Source organism: Marmota monax, unplaced genomic scaffold (assembly GCF_021218885.2).
Source record: "Marmota monax isolate L192 unplaced genomic scaffold, Marmota_monax_Labrador192_F-V1.1 WCK01_AAM20220418_F8-fsc00558, whole genome shotgun sequence".
Classification (NCBI taxonomy): domain Eukaryota; kingdom Metazoa; phylum Chordata; class Mammalia; order Rodentia; family Sciuridae; genus Marmota; species Marmota monax.
In genome coordinates, this window is record NW_026693025.1 from 33,461 (window position 1) to 42,665 (window position 9,205).

The following is a 9,205-nucleotide window of genomic DNA, read 5'->3' on the forward strand; positions in this document are numbered from 1 at the left end:
GAAAAGTGAGACAGAAGGAAGAGGTGGAGCAGGGGCAGCAGCTGAGAGGTGAAGGAAGGGGCCTCTGCTGTGGTCCCTGCAGGAGGTGGAAACTGCAGGTGCTGGATTTGCAGAAGGTTCATGGGATCTTCTGGAGGATGTGGTCTGGAGCCGTGGTCTGGAGCCGTGGTCAATGCCTGCTCACCAGAAGTCATGAAGGAGAGGCAAACAGTGATGGCCTCTCCACACACAGGGCCCACTCTGCCCTTGAAGGTGTTAGTAAACCTGTGCTTCCAGCAAAGTCCCCTGAATGCATTCCTCTCCTTCTCTTTTCACTGGGTGGATGAGAGGAAGGGTCTGCTTCAGCTGTGCTTCAAGAAACTGCAGATGTGCTCTTTGTCCATCCATAGCACTGAGAGGATCTTGGAGAGGTTGGATCTGGACTTTATCCAGCAGTTGGACGTGCAGTGTTTCTGGAGATTGTCCACCTTGGCTACTTTTGCTTCCTATTGGGGCCAGATGAGCAACCTGAGGAAGCTCTTCTTCTCCCATGTCTATGTGTCTGCCTATGCTTCCCAGGAGGAGAGAGATCAGTCGATGGATGACATTACCTCACAGTTTGCCAAGATGGACAGCCTCTGGAGGCTGTATCTGGATGGTGTCTTCCTCCTAGAAGGCCATCTGTGCCAGGTGCTCAGGTGAGGAAGCAGAGGGAACGTTCCTAGCATATCAGAGCAAACTCTTTGTCACATGAAACTTCAGTGGGCACCTGCTGTGTGCCAGCCATGGTGACTTAACATTGATGGAGGTGTTAGAAAGTCAATGAAGTGTTTAAGTGTTTGTTTCACTCTGTCCTGAAGCCAGGTCTCTCATAAACCCCCACACAGAAGCAGAGTCCTAAACAGGGGTCCATGGTCTGGGGAGCAGGACTCTGCTGGGTCGCCCGGTGGGGGGGGGAGAGGAGCTAGTGAGTGGGTGTGAGTTTCCTTCCCTAGGAGGCCTGTCCAGTGAAGGTGGGGAGAAGCAGGGTAGAGGAGAGGGCACTGGAGGAGGAAGCCCCCACACCTGAACTTTCAACAGAGAAGCTATGTGCTCTCCAGCAGGAAGCAGAGGAGCTGCCTCCAATGTCCCCCTGGGGAAGGCTGCTCTGACCTCTGGGTGGTGATTCTGGACTTGAGCGTGAGGAGCAGGGGTGGAGGGTATAGGGTGTGAGCCTCACAGGAGGGCAACCCCAGTTTGTGCTGCTCCATCTTGCCTGGGTTTGTTATTTGTGCATGTCTCACCCTGAACCCCTCTGCTACAGCTGTGGTTTTCTGCTTGGCAGTGAAGAGGGGTGCCTTAGAGATGATGGACCCACCTGGTCACTCAAGTGGGGGTGAAAGTCTCAGCATGAAACAGGGTGATGCGAATGAGCAGATTCTGCAACAGGCAGAGTCCTGGGTGGAGACCATCATCAGAAGGTCAGGGTGACCTTGGGCTTGGGCCAATTTTTCTTCTCCCACCTTGACATCACTCCTCAGAACTAACTGCTTGATCTTTGCTTGCTTAGGCTCCTGAAGACTCCCCTGGAGGCCCTCTCAATAACCAACTGCCAGCTCTCAGATCCAGACTGGAATGATCTGTCGGGGGTCTCCAAACCTCGACCAGCTAATACACCTGACGCTATGGGGCAGCAAATTGAGGAGTTTCAGTCTGAGCCCCTCGTAATTCTGCTAGAGAATGCTGCAGCCACCCTTGAGACCCTAAACTTGCAGGACTGTGGGATTACCAACTCCCAGCTCCAGGCCATCCTACCTGTCCTGAGCTGCTAATCCCAGCTCAGGGTCTTGAGCTTCAATGGGAATGACATCTCCATGTTGGTCCTGAGCAACTTGCTGCTTCACACTTCCAGGCTGACCCGGTTGAGCCTAAAGAAGTACCCTGCCCCTCTGGAGAGCTATGATGCCCAGGGTGCCATTCACCCAGGGAGACTTTTCCAACTCATCGATGAGCTGATGGAGATACTGAGGGATGTCAGAGAGCCAAATAACGTCCTTTTCTATACTAAACCCTGCCAAAGATGTGGCAACTGGTTTATCTATAACCTGCCCTCCAGTCCGTGTTGCTGTTGGCTGCCTGCCTAGTGGGATGCATATATGAGAAATGTTCTCCTGTGCACTTGAAAATAAAGGTAAGACACTAGTGTCTCTCCAAGGGGAACTAGAAACAGGATGCCAGGGCACTACTTAACACAAGTGGGAACAGAAAAGCTGATGCAGGAGGCCTGGGTCACAGAGGCTTGGTTCCCATCAGGAGACTTGGAAGTGATGGGGACATGTGTCTTAGGAGTCAGAAACAGGAATCTGAATTTCTGGAAGTAGATTTGTGCTGAGAGGTACACAGGGCATGACCCCTGCATGGATGGTTGCAAACGAGTGACTTGGGGAACTTGTGGCAGAGCCTCTGCTGTCCTCCATGGTTTTCAGCTTAAAGGTCAGGAAGATAACCCAGTGGCTGATCAGTGCTGATCAGTGACACTGGAGCTGAGGACCTCATGGCATCACAAAAGTGCAGGGCCATTCTGAATATACCCTCCATTCTTTATTTCTCTCTGGGTGCCATTTCTTCTGATGAATGTGGCTTTTCAGTGGAGTAATGTGCCTGTGGTTGCCCATGGTACTGAGAACACTAACCCCTCTCCAAAGGAGTTTATCTGGGGATAGTATGAGACTACCATCTGAGTTATTCAGGTCATAGTGGACCACAGACCACAGCTTTATCCACAAGGGCTGAGGTTCAGGGAAAAATAGTCTTGAGACTGTGTGTGTGTGTGTGTGTGTGTGTGTGTGTGTGTTGGGGATTGAACCCAAGGGTGGACAACCTAGACCTGAGGCAGAGTCCACCCATGTGCTGACCATTCCCTCTACTGGGCACAATGAAATCTGGCTCTAGAACCCAGCAGTGGAAAATTGCTTGTGGGAGATTGGATACACTGGAACATGCCTGCCCCCTTGTGGCTGATTTACAGGTGGCTCTGGCTTCAGATTTCATTTTTCTGTGTTTGGTGCTCACTCTCGAGAGCAGACTTGAAAATTAATTCAAAACTAGATCTCCCCCACCCCAGAGAGTGATTTTCTGTTTGGATGAAGAAGGGTCACCTGAAGGCTATTTATCAACTGAGCTCCTGGGCCACTTATCTGGCTGCACAGCCAGGAGCCCTGAGTCATTCTGGCCACCTCCTTTTGTCTTAACCCTGTACAGCCCATTGTTGGTCCCTCCAAGTATAGCTCCAATCTGTACCCCTCTCCCCACTACCCCCATGTAGGCTTTCACCAACTGTCACCCAGACTACACACAGTCTCCTAACTTGTTCTTCCCCCCTCTCTCTACATTCTGCACATGGAATCACACATTTACACATGCACATATGTGCCCCCACACAGTTTGCTTAAAGCCCTTCAGTGGCTTCTTATTGCTCTTGAACCCCATATTGTCACAGGAGCTACCAGCTGTTCTATCTCTGTGCCTTATGCTCCCTTGTTCCCTGTCTTCCAGCCACCTTGCCTCCTCCAATGAGTTCACTTTTTGCTGCCTTGTCTGTTCTCTTTCCCTTCACTAGAAAGTTCTCTGCTTAATGTTCAAACAGCCACTTCTATGCTTACACTGTTTCCACTTATGTCACCTATTTGGTAGGGATTTTCCCACCACTTCTTGACCTCTCTTACAGAATCTTACAGAATTTTTGAGGCTCTAATTTCAATACATAATCTTTCTTGACAAAGTTATTTAATATTTGCCTTTTCTGTGGAACTCAAATTTTCATGGAGGCAGATACTGGGATTATTTTCATGATTTTAAGTTTTTAGAGCAGCTTTAGTTTTCCAGAAGAAGTGGGGAGAAGGGTAGGGGTTTCCCCATGCCATTCAAGACCGCATCATCCACAGAGGTGCTTTTGTTACACTGATGAACCTGCATTGATGCATCATTAACACCTGGTGTCTACAGCAGGGGCTCAAAAGCACATTTATGATGTGAGTTCTAGCATGGTGTTCTCCACACATTTATCCAGATGACTCCTTGCTCAGGTATTGCAAATATTTTCTGAACATTGATTTTTTTTTTCCTTTTCCATCTCAGGCTTCTTTGAGTTTCCCTCTGTTTTGCTTTCCAATGCCCCAGAACAAACCTGGTGTCCAGGAGTTTGTTGGACACTCTTCCCTCACTCATGGCTTCTAATCACCTTTTAACCCCTATTTCTTTTCTGTTTTTAGTCCTCTTTTAAATGATACATTTTTTATTCAGAAAATACATTTGGGTGCTAGGGCTTTAGCTCAGTGGTAGAGTACTAGCCTTGCATGTGAAAGGCACTAGTTTCAATCATCAGCACCACATAAACAATAAGTAAAAAAGATATTGTGTCCATCTACAACTAAAAAAATACTAGAAAAAATTGTTTATATATTCCTCTATCAGTTCCTCCATTGATACTGATCCATCCAGGAAGATATATGTCCAGATGAATAAGTAGACATCCATATACATGATAGTTAGATAGGTAGGTAGGTACACAGGTCGTGGGATGTGTTGCATGTATTCACTGTAAGAGGTCATTCATTGCAGCATTGTTTAAAATAGCTGAAGACTGAAGATAACCTTGAAGATAATGAAAATAAAACATGGATGCAGTTGATGCTGAAAACCAGCTGGAACTGGAAGAAAAATCACGATTTTATTAATCAAGTGTTGGGACTCTAACACACACTTGAAGATCTCTCTGCAAGAGTAGTTGCAGTTAAAGAATAAAATCTGAAGCTAAACCAGAACACCAAGTTCTTGGACAATATATAGAAAAACTCATGTCTGCTTCTAGTGTTTTTTAAACAACTGACACAAAAAGCAAAAGAAAGTAAGGGATTGGTTTCCCTTCTGTTTCAGGAATTTCTGCTGATTTTTTTTTCCTTTAAAACTTGGATAGATTCCAAAAGTTACATACTTTTCTTTGTGGCTTCATTGAATACTTATGAAGATAATGGCAGATCTAGGCAAAATTAACTAAATAGTAGGAGACTTCCATGAGTTTGTGTATTATGTTAGTGTATGAAAATGTGCAAATATATTGTAGAGACTTTATAATTAGAACTGCATATATTTATGAGACTTGTAGATGAATATTTTATCAAATTTGCTTTCATATAGAGGTTTAGCACTGTCTTTTATTATATAGGCTTAGTAAAATATATAAGAAAATAACCACCATGTTGTGAAAAATTGACCAAAATCATGTACTGAATGCACAGCTTTATGTTCTCTGTCCCCCATCTTGTGCCTACCATTTCCCTTACCCAAAGGGGAAAAAAAGTTTTCACATTTGTAAAAGTAAGTTTAATAGTTAATCTAATCACTTATGAGAGTAACCTGACTCTAATTGTTGAAACTCAACCAAAATAAGATACTCTTTTAGCTAGAGCTTGTCCTGTGTGATATTTAATAATGAGAGAGGAATTTGCTGGTTTCTCTTTAAGCAATTGAAGATGGACTAAAACTACAAAAATGGTCTCATACTGGGAAGATTTGTTTAAAATTCCTTTTACACAAAGTAACCCACTTGTTACCTGAAAATATAGAAGTTCTTATCATGTGTGTTTTCAGGATAGAAAATCTTAGAAAAAAAATAGAAATGGGGCAGGAAAAGCATTTGGAGTAAGTACTGGTAAGTTCAAGTAAGCAACTCCAAATACTTTCACTTTAGATTTATGTTCTCTCTGGCAGAACAGACTTTTGTCAGACAAAAGATAAATATTAAAGGCAGCAAAATACAACAGACACTACTATGGCAGTATGTATAAACTTGGATGTGTAACCGATGTGATTCTGCAATCTGTATACAGGGTAAAAATGGGAGTTCATAAACCACTTGAATCAAACGTATGAAATGTGATATGTAAGGAGCTTTGTAATGTTTTAAACAACTAATAAAAAATTAAAAATTTTAAAAAAAGAAAAAAAGTACATTAAGTTTGAATAACTTTATATAAGCCACATTTTAAGAGATCAATTACTATTTAGTCTCAAGGACATTTACCCAGTTGATCAAATCTTGCAAAATTCCTTGAGAGAGTTTTTTAGTAACAGAATCATGAACACATTTTAGAACATAAATGTAAAACTATGGCAATTTTAATCTTAGGATTTTAGTGCTTTATTCTCCCAGATTTTTTGCAGAGGTTTAGTCATTCTTTAACATTTTTTAAAATTTATTTTTCAGATTCCATTTGGTATGGGAATCTGTACTGGAAATAATATTAAGATCAGAGGAAAAGAGATCTACTAACATAACTTATGGTTATTAGATTTGGGCTACTTTTCATCATGGGATAATCTTATATATTAGTGTAAGATGTGGTATGTGACTTTACTTGTATAAATATATAATTAAACTACAAACATTTTGCATCCTTTTTATGACTTAATTTACAAATATTTAAAATTGTGTTAAGAGTTCAGCTTTGCTGTTTAATAAAAAGCTCTTACCGAATGGGGGGGGGCATTTTGACATTTCCACCTTAAGGAATACTTCAGGGAGGTTAAAAAACAAACCAGCTTTATTAGAAAGGATAGTAATATTAAGGTTGTATTATCAAATTGAAAGAGGAAGTTATAGAGAAATATCTCTTGTATACTCCTGTTTGTGGGAAAGGAAGAAACACCACTAATGGCACACATCTGTGCATGCACACACACACACACACACACACATTTTTATTTAGTATGTGCAGCCCCCAGGCAGATGTTGATAAACCCAGCCTAATTCCCTCCTAAGATCAGAAGTCATCTCATCAAAAGGTATAAAAAGTGCATTTCTGTTTTCTGTAAATACAAGATTTTGTGTTTGGCCTGGCTGTATTTTGATGTTTTAAATTTGCTTGGAATACCTGCCCATGCCTTGGACTCACCCATGCCTGGCTTCTTCTGACCAGGTAACAACCCTCTCTGAAAATGTAGTGGTGCCTCATAAATTCTGATGTTGAGATCTGAACTTATTTCCTAACTTGAAATATTGAGCTATGTAGATCAATAACCAACTATCTGCTTTTGTATTATACTAATCAAAATCCTGTTAGCTGTAAGTTATCCAAGACACCCCCCCCTGCAAATTTTCGTGTCACAAAACCTCTTTCCTGAAAGTGGGGTGCTGATTTCTAGCCCATGTTGGGAGAGAAAGTTGCTGATTAGCTCTCTTTGTGTACTCAAATAGAAGCTTGCTTTAGTTTGATTTAAAAATGGAGTTGGTATTCTTTTCTTTACATTGGGGTTCAACAATGTAGAAGAACCAGCAGCAGTCGGTGCCTCTGGAGAAGGAAAAGGTAATAAACAGAAGGACCTGGTGGGAGATTTAACTTTCCAGTTATTCCTTTTTGTGCCCTTAAGTGACAGGCTGTATCCACCTGCAGGGTGCAGTTGGTGCAGCCTTTGCAGATTGAGGGAGACCTGGGTGTCTTGCTTGTACTTGACCATCCACTGCAGATTCAAAAATTCATATGAGCTGAATCACATGTGCTTCTTCACATCTGTGGTGGACAATAGACTCTCAGGTTTCTGAGAGGAAGAGTAAAGCTCAGTGTGTGTTTGAGAGTGTTTTATAAAAAGAGTCTTGGGCTGGGGATGTGGCTCAAGCGGTAGCATGCTCACTTGGCATGTGCAGGGCGCTGGGTTCGATCCTTAGCACCACATAAAAATAAAATAAAGATGTTGTGTCCACCGAAAACTAATAAATAAATATTTAAAAAATTCTCTCTTTCTCTCTCTCTGTCTTTAAAAAGAGTCTTATTTCTAGTGTTTGTGTGTATGAGAGCACTTATATCCAAATTTATGACTTTATGTGACTTTCTGTTTCTTATCAATTGTTTATAATTTTATTTACTTTTATAAAGAAAACATGTTTGAGGAATAATTATAAAGTATGTTTTTTTTTTTTAATCCCTGTTTGAAGATGAGAAAGCCAAGCAGACACATGCTGAGTGGTTCTGCCTGCAGTGCTGTGATGTGTACCTGAGGCAATGCTTAGCCTTATAAACTTCTGTATGCTCACTGCTAACAGTCCTTGAAGTTACCTGCTTCATGGGAAAGTGTTAGATACTAAATGAGCAGGTATATGATTAATGGTAGCTATTTTATGATGTCATTGTTTTCTCATTTTTTCTTACTTAAATGTTTAAGCCACTATTTGCAGGCCACACATTATTTTTTCCCACATTTTTTATTGGTACATTATATTTGTAAATAATTATGGGATTTGTTGTTACTTATTTGCACATGTGCACAATATAACAATATCATCTGGCCAATATCACTCCCCAGCACTTCCCTCATACCTCCACACTTCCTATACCTTGGTGTCTTTCCTTTATAGATCTTACTTTGATTTTCATGAGATCCACTCTTACCTTTATTTTCTTTTTTCCTCTCTAGCTTCTGTGTATCAGAGGAAAAAAAAATGACTTTTGACCTTTTGAGTTTGACTTAGTTCACTTAAAATGATGGTCTCTAGTTCCATCCATTTTAATGAAAATGACATTATTTCTTTTTTCTTTATGGCTGCATAAAGAAAAATGTACATTAAAATTGTGTATATAGCTGAGCAAGGTGGTGCCTGCCTGTAGTCCCAGCAACTTTGGAGGCTGAGGCAGGAGAATCAAACTTTCAAACCCAGTCTCAGCAACTTAGCCAGGCTCTAAGCAACTCTGCAAGACCCTGCCTCTAGTAGAATATTAAAATAAAGGGCTGGGGATTTTGCTCAGCATTAAGTGCCTCTGAGTTCAATTCCTGCTACCAAAAAAAGAAATAATAATCCTGCATAAATAACACATTTTATGTATCCATTCATCCATTGATGGACACCTAGGCTGGTTCCATAGCTCAGTTGTTGTGTACTGTCTTGCTATAAATATGGGTATGCTTGTATCACTGTAGTAAGATGATTTTAATTCTGCCATCCATAATGAAGAGTTGTATAGCAGGGTCATATGGTGGTTTCATGCCTAGTCTTTTGAGGAGTACCTTCATACAGATTTCTTTACTTGTACTAATTTGCAATTACACCAACAGTGTAAATGTGTTTAATTATCTCTATATCCTCTCTACCATTTATTATAATTTGTTGTCTTGATAACTACCATTCTGACTGGTGTGCAATGAAATCTTGGTGAAATTTTTTGGTTTTCTTTTTCCTTTTTTTTTATTAGAACTT

The 9,205-nt window shown here is 41.4% G+C and overlaps 1 pseudogene; it reads left to right on the forward strand.

Moving 5' to 3' along the window:
• Positions 1–4,634: 4,634 nt before the first annotated feature.
• Positions 4,635–4,868, forward strand: LOC124098720 (short coiled-coil protein-like; annotated as a pseudogene).
• The last annotated feature ends 4,337 nt before the right edge of the window (positions 4,869–9,205 follow it).